Raw genomic sequence first — 13,565 nt, 5'->3', positions numbered from 1 at the left:
TCCCTGCCAGACTTGCTTGACATGACCTCATTTACATGATATACACACGTGTGATTTAAACGATTATTATCTCACGGGTGTCTCACTCACGTATGTAGGATAAATGTTGTTATTTCACTTTACGCGACTTGTTTGTAGTTTGTATTGTAAATTTTCTTTCAAATTTATGTAACCCTAGTTGTTTTGGAAATAAATATTGCCTTGCCTTGCCATGCTTCGGAGGAAAATGAACACTCTATTTTAGACTTGCCCAACAACAGACGAAGGGGTGTCGTGTGTGACATCAGCTTACTCTTGTACTGGTGCGGGGGCAACTGTGGACTCCAGTCTGAGCTGCCCAACACAGGGATACGTGTGTTGTCGACGGGTGAGTCTGTGTGTGGTTACGAAGAAACTGACGTAAAAAAAATTACACACACGCGCGCGCACACACATACACACACATACACACGAGCGCACGCACGCACAGACACACACACACACACACACGCTCGCACGCACGCATGCACACAGACACACGCGCGCGCGCACACACTCACACACACAAACACACACATACACACACACACATACATACACACACACACACACACACACACACACTCAAACACACACACACACACACAGGAACAAGCACGTAGTAGTAGTAGTAGTGAGTTTGTGTGTGTGTGTGTTTTTGTGTGTGTGTGTGTGTGTGCGCGCGCTTGTGTGCGTGTGGACGCGCACGTGCATGTGTTTGCATTAGTAATCGGATGGCATGTGCTATCTGACTTGGGCATTCGTTATGACTAGAATTAACAGTACTTTCCACGATTTGAATTGCAGGTATGTCCATTTGACCTACCCGATTTCTATTGCGAGCAGCCGAAGTGTTCCTATGGTTACTTCCAGGTACAAGCGCCATGTCCCAACGCGGGAGACTTGTGCTGTGAGGTGTGTATTGTTTGCAGCTGAGGCCAAACAGAAATAATGTTGTTATAGCTTTTAAGGTAACGTGACCAAAAAAGATAGGGTCGGCTTAAATTTTTTTTTTTTTATTTAGTCGATTTTAAAGGAGGTTACGTACCTTAGTCTCGACATGGTTCGCAAAATATGCCAACAGTTTTTAGGTTTTTTTTTGAGAAATGAAAATTTTTGTTTAGAGTCGGCGGAACAAAATAGGGTCGGTCGGGTTACCTTTAACCAACTTATATATTTGTTTGGTCTAATGGTCACACCGTTCGTTGCCTGGTAGAGTGACATCTGAGGAACGTTTGAAGATGGTACCTTGGCTTCCTTCTCCTGTAACAGATCCATTTGTTCCTTTAAACAAGAACTGTACAAAAACAAAATAAGTAATCATATAATTTTGATTGCCAAAATGTGTATAAGTATATATAAATAATGTGAGAGAGATGATTTGAATATTATATTAGAAAAAGAACTGTATATGTGACCCTCCACCACGAAATGAGTCGCATGTCACCTCGCGCAGTTCTGCGCTAGGCTTTAATATAAGTTCGGCGAGTGTATGGTAACAGTGTGAGGGTCACCTTAGTCACAGGCTTATAACTCAAACAGTGTTCGCTCTTTTCTAAAACGGTTTTCACCACTGGATAGAGCATAAACAACTCTTTAGGAAAATGTAAAAATATGAAAATCATGCAAAGGTGACATGCGACTCATTCCGTGGTGGAGGGTCACATATTAGGACATTTTGAAGAAAAAAAGAATGAAAAAAACACACACAAAAAACCCACATAATTTAGGACATTTTATTATCCAAATGATTGATTATAAATCATGCCATATTTTTGCTGTAAAGGCTCCTGTATGAATGGAAAGTTGTATGTAGTGAGGGATACATGTTTATGGATTAAAAGCCCCACAATGATGTGCATGGCAAAATTAAAACAAGTCGCGTAAGGCGAAAATACAATATTTAGTCAAGTAGCTGTCGAACTCACAGAATGAAACTGAACGCAATGCCATTTTTCAGCAAGACCGTATACTCGTAGCATCGTCAGTCCACCGCTCATGGCAAAGGCAGTGAAATTGACAAGAAGAGCGGGGTAGTAGTTGCGCTAAGAAGGATAGCACGCTTTTCTGTACCTCTCTTTGTTTTAACTTTCTGAGCGTGTTTTTAATCCAAACATATCATATCTATATGTTTTTGGAATCAAGAACCGACAAGGAATAAGATGAAAGTGTTTTTAAATTGATTTCGAAAATGTAATTTTGATAATAATTTTTATATATTTAATTTTCAGAGCTTGTTTTTAATCCGAATATAACATATTTATATGTTTTTGGAATCAGCAAATGATGGAGAATAAGACAAACGTAAATTTGGATCGTTTTATAAATTTTTATTTTATTTTACAATTTTCAGATTTTAAATGACAAAAGTCATTAAGTAATTTTTAAGCCACCAAGCTGAAATGCAATACCGAAGTCCGGGCTTCGTCGAAGATTACTTGACCAAAATTTCAACCAATTTGGTTGAAAAATGAGGGCGTGACAGTGCCGCCTCAACTTTCACGAAAAGCCGGATATGACGTCATCAAAGACATTTATCAAAAAAATGAAAAAAACGTTCGGGGATTTCATACCCAGGAACTCTCATGTCAAACTTCATAAAGATCGGTCCAGTAGTTTAGTCTGAATCGCTCTACACACACACACACACACACACACACACACACACGCGCACGCACATTCACCACGACCCTCGTTTCGATTCCCCCTCGATGTTAAAATATTTAGTCAAAACTTGACTAAATATAAAAAGAAGAAAAAAACAAAGAGAATATTGTGACCCTCCACCACGGAATGAGTCGCATGTCACCTTTGCATGATTTTCATATTTTTACATTTTCCTAAAGAGTTTTTTATGCTCTATCCAGTGGTGAAAACCGTTTTAGAAAAGAGCAAACACTGTTTGAGTTATAAACCTGTGACTGAGGTAACCGTCACACTGTTACTAGACACTCCCCGGACTTATATTAAGCCTAGTGCAGAACCGCGCGAGGTGACATGCGACTCATTTCGTGGTGGAGGGTCACATTATGACAAAATAACAGAAAACAAGTACAACAACTACAACACCGATAACCTGGCTGTTTCAGTCCTGAGCAGAGTGAGGTTGTTTATATGCTGAATACATTTGACAGACAGAGGCGAAAATAATTCAGCGAACGTTTCAGAATGTAGCCTAGCCTTCGCATTCCATAAAATATTAAAAAGCCCGGAAGCAGCAATATGTGCTCGTGCCTTCAAAATCTACACGTACACGTGCACATCTTTACAACACATATTGCTGCTTCCGGGCTTTTTAATATTTTATGGAATGCGAAGGCTACATTCTGCTTTCAAGGTTAAAGTTAAGAGAGAAAAATAAGCTGGTGGTTCTAACTAGCTTCCGGACTGATTTCGGACTGATATTACATGTATAAGGTTAGCTTGATTATTGCCTATGATGTGACCAAAACTCTGTCAGTAGTTCTACTGCGGCGCAGGAACAAAAAAAGGTCGTGCTCAAATCGACACGCATGGTAAAACATTTCTATTGTTTACATGTTATTCAGAGAGCACCTGGTTAGCAACAAAACTAAACTAACGTTTCTCTTTCATTTCTTCCCAGCTCGGCCTAGGCAAACGTTAGGTGGACAACCTTTTCCCATGCAGAACAACTCGACAGCATTCAGGCGGACAGGGCAAGGATGGCTGCCATTTGTTGGTATCTACAAGTTGCAGCGAACTCAGACCTACTAATGCATGTTGATGACATCATACTGATATTATGAGCAATTAGATTAAATATACCTTCGCAAAGACATTCGTGTCTTCAGGTACAACTCAAAAATGAATTCTTGTGTGTGTAAGTGTTTGTGTGTGTGTGTGAGTGTATGTGTGTGTGTGTGTGTGTGTGTCTGTGTGTCTGTGTGTGTGTGAGTGGTGTGTGTGTGTGCGTGTGGAGTGTATGTGTGTGTGTGGGGGGGTACGTGTGTGTGCGTGTGTGTGTGTGAGTGGTGCGTGTGGTGTGTATGTGTGTGTGTGGGGGGGGGGGGGGGGTACGTGTGTGTGCGTGTGTGTGTTAATTACTAAGAATATGCACAATAAAACAAAAATAAAACAAATACCCCCCCCCCCCCCCCCGTAAAAACAAAAACAAAAACAAAAAACACCTACACACTAACCAGCCAACAAATGACCAGGCAAAAAACAACTGAAAAGTATTCATATCAAGAAATCTTTACAAACAAAGAATAATATTAGGGCCGCTTGTCAAATGGAACGAGCATGGTGTGCGTTTCTCAGTCGCAATATTAAACCCAACCAACAATGAATTACTGGGTTTCAACTTACGGGTTCCATTTAGAAAACGTGAATTGAAATGCGAATGACTCTTTTTCTTAAACGTCTTTTTATATTTAGTCAAGTTTTGACTAAATATTTTAACATCGAAGGGGAATCGAAACGAGGGTCGTGGTGTATGTGCGCGTGTGCGTGCGTGTGTGCGTGCGTGTGTGCGTGTGTGTGTGTGTGTGTAGAGCGATTCAGACTAAACTACTGGACCGATCTTTATGAAATTTGACATGAGAGTTCCTGGGTATGAAATCCCCGAACTTTTTTTTAATTTTTTTGATAAATGTCTTTGATGACGTCATATCCGGCTTTTCGTGAAAGTTGAGGCGGCACTGTCACGCCCTCATTTTTCAACCAAATTGGTTGAAAATTTGGTCAAGTAATCTTCGACGAAGCCCGGACTTCGGTATTGCATTTCAGCTTGGTGGCTTAAATATTACTTAATGACTTTGGTCATTAAAAATCTGAAAATTGTAAAAAAAAATAAAAATTTATAAAACGATCCAAATTTACGTTTATCTTATTCTCCATCATTTGCTGATTCCAAAAACATATAAATATGTTATATTCGGATTAAAAACAAGCTCTGAAAATTAAATATATAAAAATTATTATCAAAATTTTTTTTTCGAAATCAATTTAAAAACACTTTCATCGTATTCCTTGTCGGTTCCTGATTCCAAAAATATATGGATATGATATGTTTGGATTAAAAACACGTTCAGAAAGTTAAAACGAAGAGAGGTACAGAAAAGCGTGCTATCCTTCTCAGCGCAACGAATACCCCGCTCTTCTTGTCAATTCCACGGGCACTGCCTTTGCCACGGGCGGTGGAGTGACGATGCTACGAGTATACGGTCTTGCTGCGTTGCGTTGCGTTCAGTTTCATTCTGTGAGTTCGACAGCTACTTGACTAAATATTGTATTTTCGCCTTACGCGACTTGTTTACATTTAGTCAAGTTTTGACTACATGTATTAACATAGAGGGGGAATCCAGACGAGGGTCGTGGTGTATGTATGTGTGTGTGTGTGTGTGTGTGTGTGTGTGTGTGTGTGTGTGTATGTGTATGTGTGTGTGTGTGTGGTGTATGTGTGTGTGTGTGTGTGTGTCTGTCTGTGTGTGTGTGTAGAGCGATTCAGACTAAACTACTGGACCGATCTTTATGAAATTTGACATGAGAGTTTCTGGGTATGAAATCCCCATACGTTTTTTTCATTTTTTCAATAAATGTCTTTGATGACGTCATATCCGGCTTTTCGTGAAAGTTGAGGCGGCACTGTCACGCTCTCATTTTTCAACCAAATTGGTTGAAATTTTAGTCAAGTAAACTTCGACAAAGGCCGGGGTTTGGTATTGCATTTCAGTTTGGTGGCTTAAAAACTAATGAGTGAGTTTGGTCATTAAAAATCTGAAAATTGTAAACAAAAAATTGTTTTTTATAAAACGATCCAAATTTACGTACATCTTATTCTTTATCATTTGCTGATTCCAAAAATATATAAATATGTTATATTTGAATTAAAAACAAGCTCTGAAAATTAAAAATATAAAAATTATTATCAAAATTAAATTGTTCAAATCAATTTAAAAACACCTTCATCTTATTCCTTGTCGGTTCCTGATTCCAAAAACATGTAGATATGATATGTTTGGATTAAAAACACGCTCAGAAAGTTAAAACGAAGAGAGGTACAGAAAAGCGTGCTATCCTTCTCAGCGCAAGTACTACCCCGCTCTTCTTGTCAATTTCACTGCCTTTGCCGTGCGCGGTGGACTGACGATGCTACGAGTATACGGTCTTGCTGCGTTGCGATGCGTTCAGTTTCATTCTGTGAGTTCGACAGCTACTTGACTAAATGTTGTATTTTCGCCTTACGCGACTTGTTTTTTTTTACAAGACATTCCCTCAGCATAAAAAACTTAAAGACACAGTCTTTCCCGTGCAAACGATTCGGCTCACTGTTACGAAGGGTTTTTTCTGGAAGTGTCTGTGTGTAAATAACTATTCTATCAGAAATGCATGTCCTAACTCTGTTTACTAAGTCATTCCATTTCACACACACACAGCACTCAAACAAGGCACAGAGATTTAAACAAGTTATTGCCCTTTGCCCTCGTACCTATATTTAAGTCATTCACACAAAATACATGTATGGCAATTCACACACAATCAACAATCACTTAAATTCACTGAAATATAGTAATAAGTTGAGTAGTTACGTGGAGGAATATCTGTCCCTCGATTGTAAGGCTTCTTTTTAAGCCTACTGTCTATATGATACTTACCGATACAGTACTATTCTTGCACATTATCTATTATAGGCCGAAAAAATTGGACAAAACGCTGAGTGGGTACAATTATCTCCCATAACCATGCGCCACCGTGGATCCCAAGCACTGTCCGAGTGCTTCCCCCTTACGGAAGCTAGGTGGCGCGTCCTCTTTCTTTATGAGCTGCAGACCCTCAAAAAGCCCATAACATATCAAGAGGGGAGGCGGGAGGGAAACTCTAATAGTACTGTCTCGGTAAGTATCATATAGACAGTAGGCTTAAAAAGAAGCCTTACAGTCAATATAACACTTACCTCGACAGTACTATTCTTGCACAGAATACCAGAGTGGTGTGAGGGTGATATGTAGAGTATTAAACTCCTTAAAGGCATATTAACTCGATGAATATACACGCTAATTGCTTTACCAACAGCTGGAGACATGCTAAATTAAGTTCCCTGCAAAATATTGTGGTCTAGGAGCCCTTAAATGTTGAGATATTTGAATTTTTATTTTGATCTAGATGGTCCTATTTATAGATTTGGCAACACATGTAACGTTGATGCAAGGGAGCTAACACCGCGGCTTTGTTGACATCCTCACTTTTTCAGAGGCTAGAACAAGCTGTAATGCATGTATTATGGTCCGCGCATGGTGACATATCGTCATTATATGGTCTTATTGACATCGATTGTGGGCAAACTACACTTTGTAAACACGGGAGTGCGTTAGTATGCCTTTAATCAAAATCACTTAAATCCAAGGATTAAGATACCCAGGCAATTTTCTAACAGTACTACCGTAAAAGAAAATATACCCAAGAAACATACCTTAGACTGACGTGACCATGCTGGCAACCACTGCTGTGTGGTGAACTCAATGTCAAAGTCCAGGCCACTCAAAGCTTGAATACCACTGAGTCTACGGCAAGTGGCTAAAGCGATGAGGAACACAGTCTTAAAAATCAGCAACTTGATACTGATGCCTGCCAGGGGTTCAAACTCATTGCTACGCAGGAGTTTGAGGACCAGGAAGACATCCCCCTTGGGAAATGAAACCCGAGGTTTAGACACCGCTGCATTGCTAATACCCGAAAGGACATTAGCGATGAGGGAGGACCTGATCAAGTGTTCAGGTCTGCGACCAGTAGCGGCCGCAAACGTGGAAGTGATGGCAGATTTGTATCCAAGAAGAGTCTTAGAAGAAAGACTCTTCTTTTGATACACTTCCACCAGGAAGTTGGCCAAGTCCTGTGTTGAGGGATAAAGCGGCTTTATCCCCTTGGACAAGGCGAAGGTGGCCCAAGCTCTCCAGCGTAAGTCGTAGAGCTGATTAGTTGATAGCCTCTTAGCGTTCAAGGAACACTCTACTGAACTCTTGTGCAATCCTAGTGCAAGCAGTTTGGAGAGCACAAGAGCCATGCGGTCAAGCACAGACTCTCTGGACGTGGATGAGGGAGGCATGATCGAGGCTGGAGCAGACTTCCCCCGTCCAGATCCAGAGGTAGAGGGTCTACGTGGGTGAGACCGCGAAGATCTGGAAACCACGGAGCTGTTGGCCAGTAAGGCGCGACCAAAATCAGTCTTGGCCGTTCCTGCAGATATTTTGCCAGCACCCTCGGAATCAGAGATGTCGGGGGATAGGCGTAAGCATCGAGGAGCCTCCACAATTATGAGATTCAGACAGAGAGAGAAAGCCCAACACGAAACCAGTTGTGACATTTTTTATTTCATTATGTAATATCAAAAACACGACAACAATGTATTTCCTGTACTTAGTTTCGTGCAATTATGGATTGCAAAGTATGTCTAATTGAGTGGCATAAAGAGGCACAGTTGCATGAAAAACCAACTCGGATCTTGACTAGGATCAGGATTTTACATGGACACAACCTAGAATTTAACATCCTGGGGGGAGGGGGGTACTGCGCCTTTCACATCAAGATGTAAAGATCTATTTTAAATAATACTTATTAGAAGGGAACAAAATCAAACAAACTACAACAATCGTTCTGAGGGGAGAGAATTACCTCTTCCGAAGAAATTACCTCCCTTGCTTTTCTTGTCGTGACTTATGTAGAGTAAAGTGAATAGAAAGTGAATCAGTCAGTAACAAAAAAAAAACACAACATTTCTTAAGATCAATGAGGAGTCTTGAAGTATTTGTCAATGTTAATCTTGTATGCATAACAAACAATATATTACGGATTGATAATTAAAGAAAATCGTCTCTTCTACAGGGTTGACCCCCCTAAAAAGGACACCCACAACCATGCAAATTACTTCTGCATCTGTTGAACCAATTATTTTATATATGGTATTCATTAACTTCAGTTTATGTTCTGCCTTTCCAGTAAGTAGCAATTTTGTAAATTGAATGGTCCGACTTTTGTGCAATTTTAATTTTTTTCTCCAAATTCGGGGGTCGACTAAACAGAACGAGTTTTGACATTGAGCGGTAGCCATTTTTACCTAATTTAAACTCTTCAGGCTTTTACCTTTTTGATTATTTTGAATGTCTGAGTATGTCAAAACATCCCCTTCAACCCCCGGGCTATCGATGACCTGAAGAAAGCATGCAGTTACAGCTAGGTTCAGGGCAATCCTCAAACACGAAAGCGTTGGTGTCATTGGTGATGCAAAAGTTAGATAATTTAACCTACAAATTTGCCACTTTGTGAACTGCACATGCATAAAATCAAGTTTAAGTATGCTGACTATGAAGTTATCCAGTCAATTGGTGTAAAAGTTATAGCATTTCTGTCAGTTAACAGTATTTAAAATCTCTAAAGTAAAATCTGACATATTCGAAAGTTTTGCATAAACACCCAGACAATTTTTACGATATTCTCCTAAGCTTCTCCACTTCTCAGCCCTGTCTTGGAAATGAATTCGAATAAGGCAGTCAAAATAACTTAGTTTGGAGCACCCATCAATCAGAATAAGCATTAACTTTTGACACAGGAAATATCTTCTACCGAAAGCTCTCCTGGTTTTATTCTACATTTTTCCTGCATAATGGTAACATAATTTAATGATAAATCTAAACAACGAAGTGACTGTGGTAAGATGAACAAAGTTAAAAAAAACAAAGGATTACTGTAAATGGTTTACGAATCGAAATCTAAACAAGTTTTAATGATAAGTAAAATGATAAAAAAAATAAAATTAAAAAAAGCTAACGTCCTCGCATTTGTCCAGAATTATTCCATGTTTAACATGGGAACAGAGGGATAATTGGTCTAAAGAATTTTTAAAAAGGAGGGTTAGGGTAACCCTAACCCTCTTTGGACTATCTGTATGCAATGCCCGCTATAGGTGAAAGACTTTTGTGGAAGCCATGGAAGAATGCATCGCTGTTGTGCTGGTTCAGCTTGAGGTCCTGTCCTAGCGAATATCCTGCACACACAAAAACACGACTTTTTAAGCCACTTATGTTGCATTCCGTGACATAGCTTTGTTAAAACCGTGTGTCTGATAATAATGACAGATTTTGTTGATATACAATTTTTTTAAGACACCCCATATAATATTGTTTGACAATCTCTTTCAACATAGTTTACGAATCACCAATGTGTATACAAACGCAAATAACCCACAGGTCAATAAATTACTTTCCAGAGAGAGAGAGAGAGAGAGAGAGAGAGAGAGAGAGAGAGAGAGAGAGAGAGAGAGAGAGAGAGAGAGAGAGAGAGAGAGAGAGTAAAACTAGAAAATGTGTGCTATATAAAACAAGGATAATCACTGTCAAATCTTTGCTTGTACCTGCATGGTGTTTACTGCGCTATATACACAACCTGTTTTATTTCATTTATTTATTTATTTATTTATTTTATTTTTTTTTGGGGGGGGGATGTTTTGTGATGAGGGTTTTTTCAAAGCCTTTACTGCTTTAGTCATTGAATCCACCCGACTTCGATTTATTGTTCAGTGATGGGTAATTGTGTGACCAACTATGTAAGTTAGTGATTGTTCTGGCTTCATACAATGACATTGCATTAATTTTATAAGTGTATGTGTGTGTGTTTCAGGCAAAAGCTGATTTTACAGTCCTAGTTGTATGCAGTACCTCTGCTTCTTCGTTCAGGAATCAAAGTATACAATCTAAACCGATTATTTTGTTCAAGAATGTTCAGCTTACCATCCCGAAGAAGGCAGTAACGTGCCGAGATATTGATTATAGATATTAACGTACCTAACCTGGTTACTGGTGTGTTTTCTTTTTATTTCAATAATGTAAATGTGTGACAACTTGCAGGGTACTTGATGTTCAGAGCAATTTTTCTGGCAAAAGACCTTTTATGGATCAAAGAAAACTTGTGTCGTGGTGCACAAGTCAATCAATTTGGTTGATAAATAATTTGTGCTGCATTTTCCCTGGTTCCAAAACGTAGTATGTATTACCACATGTCCTTACCTGTCATTGGCATCACATGATTCTCTGCAAGCAGTCTTTTGTGGAAATACGTCATTTAACACTTGCACTTATAGTAGGGATGATGGGGTCTATGTCGACCAAAAGAGTGGGATTCTCTGTAGGTCGAGTTCCTGTAGGTGGATTCCCTGTATACCTTAGACTTTAAAATTGGCAATCTTGTATACAGGGAATCCCACAGGGTGCAGTTTTTCAATAAAACTTGCAAACCATACTCGAATTTTAAGAAATATCAAAAAAAGATCGAAAAACATCAAATTCTAACGATGTTGCTAAGCATCACGTGACTTTCATTGATATTAGCAAAACGCTACAGGAACTACACCCTGTGGTATTCCCTGTATACAAGATTACCAATTTTAAAGTTTTAGGTATACAGAGAATCCACCTACAGGAACTCGACCTACAGTGAATCCCATTCTTTTGGTCGACATAGACCCCATCAGCTATAGTAGGTGGCTGTGGAACGGTAGACATGCAACGACAACGAACAACAAAAGACAAAGTGTGGAGTACACTCATTTTTCTTAACATACGCTAAGTTTCTTTGAGAATGCTCCAAGTGAAAATCAGGGGTTCCTATGCCTGATATCACAATTAAACAGCTTCTTCTCAGAATCAGGAGGGAAAAAAACGAGATGTCGTGACAAGAACAGACAGCAGCAGCAGCAACAACAACATTGCTAAATCGTCGCTTTAACAAAATTTCATGTTTAGTATCGCAGACAAAGCACGGCTACTGATCCGTCCAAAGCCACATTTCATGCACGATGGGCACATTGTTATGGCCAGCTTGTTAACGTGAGCATTGTGTATGTTTTACATAGAATTGAATGTGTTTGTCGTTGTGTCTGTCATCTATCCTAGTCGTTTGATTTAGAATAAAGCAAACTTATTACAATGACGATTTTCTTCGGTTTTTGATGAAGGATTGGCATCAAGATTTTTCCTATTTTCCAACTCTGCCACCATACACTGGCCGTTCAGGTCTGCATGTCGACCACATGGTGTGTGATCAGATTTTTCGGACATGTTCACAATGCTTACATGACCACCAAATGGAAAATCAGTTGGTATTTGTTATGTTTTTGTGTAAGCACAATCTTCATACAAGTAAACAGAAACAGTTTTGTTGCAAACAGAGCCTTCATAAGAAAAAATGCTTCTAAGTCAAAATACATACCCCCTTTTTCGTATTGCGTAAAATATACCCATAAATTCTGGACATCATATTTTTATTTTTTTTCACAACAATGAAACCAAACTTTGGCATATGTTTTAGCAATATATTCACAATAAAACCTATGAGTTTGAAGGCTGCATCTTGTTTTGTTTATTTTTGAGAATTTTTTTGCAAACCCATGCAAATGGCCAGTTTCTGGGGAGAGACTGGGGAGATAATGGCCAGTATAGAAAGAGTTAATAAGTAAACTAATGTCAGAAGTAGGTATTTACCTTGTTTGCCTTCGCGTTCTTGATAGCCCGCTGCAGCATTTGTATCACTTCCCTTGAAATTCAAAACGCCAATGTATTTCTGAAAGGAAAATAAAGATATTGACCGAAACATCACACAAGTGGTATATCATGCTAGGTTTTGTTTACAGTGCCTGTTCTACGACCACATCTGATTGTAATTTAAATAAAGAAAAACTGTATCCATTTATTACTTCTCTATTTGTGTGTGTTTGTGTGTGTGCAGGGGCGGATCACATAATTTTTAAGGGGGAGTTTCCAAATTACTTTTAGGGACAATTTGACGTTGCGAAGCGTTTAGTTGAAGACGCGAAGCGTTCAACCTCCTTGGGGGGGGGGGGGGGGGGGGGTCCGACAAATGTTGATAAAAACAAGGAAAATGGATCAATCTGAGCCAAGAAACAGCCCCTAATACACCTTCCAAAAAAGTAAATATATTAAGAAGAAAAATTTGAATCACAACAAGGACAATTGATCGATCTGGCGCAACCTGAGCAAACTAATTAGCCAACTTCTTTCCAAAATCGTCACTTAGAATACAAAGGCCGGCTCCTAAGTGGTCCGGAAACCCCGGAACCCCCCTCCGGATCCGCCCAGTGTGTGTGTGTGTGTGTGTGTGTGTGTGACCGATGACCTTCTCTAAATTCTAATCGTTGCGTTTGCATGGTAATAAAGTTTTAATACTGGATATGCCCATGAAAAAATATCATTTCTTGTTCATGTCATTGTGTGTGTGTGGCCAGGACCGTGACTTCTGCTTGCCTCGACGTCTTCAGAAAAGACACAAAATGCCAGCAGGCGTATGTTCTTGGAGCACTCAGTATGCCGTCATAGATCTGCAAACAAATAAATACAAATTATTCAATTGTGTAAATAAAGAACAATCATTTTAATATTACAACAAAAAATTCATATGACTGTAGTCTTCACCAGAGACATCCACTACACTATCTTTAAATAAAACTGCCGTAAAAATTGAAATACTATAAAACTTACCCCCACTCAGATCTATTTGGGATTATTCAAGTTTCACCATGA

At 39.3% G+C, this 13,565-nt stretch overlaps 2 long non-coding RNA genes across 2 annotated transcripts; one reads left to right on the top strand and one right to left on the bottom strand.

Moving 5' to 3' along the window:
* The first annotated feature begins 227 nt into the window (after positions 1–227).
* On the top strand, positions 228–3,842 carry LOC138954239 (uncharacterized). Its single transcript, XR_011451767.1, has 3 exons — positions 228–367; positions 826–933; positions 3,623–3,842. It is a non-coding gene; the product is annotated as an uncharacterized lncRNA (long non-coding RNA).
* A 4,487-nt stretch (positions 3,843–8,329) lies between these two features.
* LOC138954238 (uncharacterized) lies at positions 8,330–13,227 on the bottom strand. The gene is made up of 2 exons (XR_011451766.1): positions 12,510–13,227; positions 8,330–10,018 (listed from the first exon to the last, which is right to left on the bottom strand). It is a non-coding gene; the product is annotated as an uncharacterized lncRNA (long non-coding RNA).
* Between the last annotated feature and the right edge of the window lie 338 nt (positions 13,228–13,565).

The sequence above is a fragment of the Littorina saxatilis genome, unplaced genomic scaffold, assembly GCF_037325665.1.
Source record: "Littorina saxatilis isolate snail1 unplaced genomic scaffold, US_GU_Lsax_2.0 scaffold_1613, whole genome shotgun sequence".
NCBI lineage: Eukaryota > Metazoa > Mollusca > Gastropoda > Littorinimorpha > Littorinidae > Littorina > Littorina saxatilis.
The sequence above is the reverse complement of the archived record's forward strand: the minus strand, read 5'-3'. Positions and strand labels throughout refer to the sequence as shown.